Source organism: Arachis stenosperma, chromosome 3 (genome assembly GCF_014773155.1).
Source record: "Arachis stenosperma cultivar V10309 chromosome 3, arast.V10309.gnm1.PFL2, whole genome shotgun sequence".
Lineage (NCBI taxonomy): Eukaryota > Viridiplantae > Streptophyta > Magnoliopsida > Fabales > Fabaceae > Arachis > Arachis stenosperma.
Window position 1 is genome coordinate 3,142,154 of NC_080379.1, and position 743 is coordinate 3,142,896.

A 743-nucleotide genomic window follows, 5' to 3' on the forward strand; every position below is an offset into this window, starting at 1 on the left:
CAATTGGGCTTCTGTAGCTCCAGAAAATCCACTTTGAGTGCAGGGAGGTCAGAATCCAACAGCATCTGCAGTCCTTTTCAGTCTCTGGATCAGATTTTTGCTCAGGACCCTCAATTTCAGTCAGAAAATACCTGAAATCACAGAAAAACACACAAACTCATAGTAAAGTCTAGAAAAGTGAATTTTAGTTAAAAACTAATAAAAATATACTAAAAACTAACTAAAAGATACTAAAAACAATGCCAAAAAGCATACAAATTATCCGCTCATCAATACTTATGTATATCATTGGTGAGAACTTCAGATAAGCGAATGAAGATGCCTTCCCTTCCGTCTCTCTACTTTCCTACAGTCTTCATCCAATCCTTCTTACTCCTTTCCATGGCAAGCTCATGTAGGGTTTCACCGTTGTCAATGGCTACCTCCCATCCTCTCAGTGAAAATGTTCCCATGCTCTGTCACAGCATATGGCTAATCAGCTGTCGGTTCTCGGTCAGGCCGGAATAAAATCCATCGATTCTTTTGCGTCTGTCACTAACGCCCCGCCTGCTAGGAGTTTGAAGCACGTCACAGTCATTCAATCATTGGATCCTACTCAGAATACCACAGACAAGGTTTAGACCTTCCGGATTCTCTTGAATGCCGCCATCAGTTCTCGCCTATACCACGAAGATTCCGGTTAAAGAATCCAAGAGATATTCACTAGAGTCTCGTATGCTTGTAGAACAAGAGTGGTTGTCAGT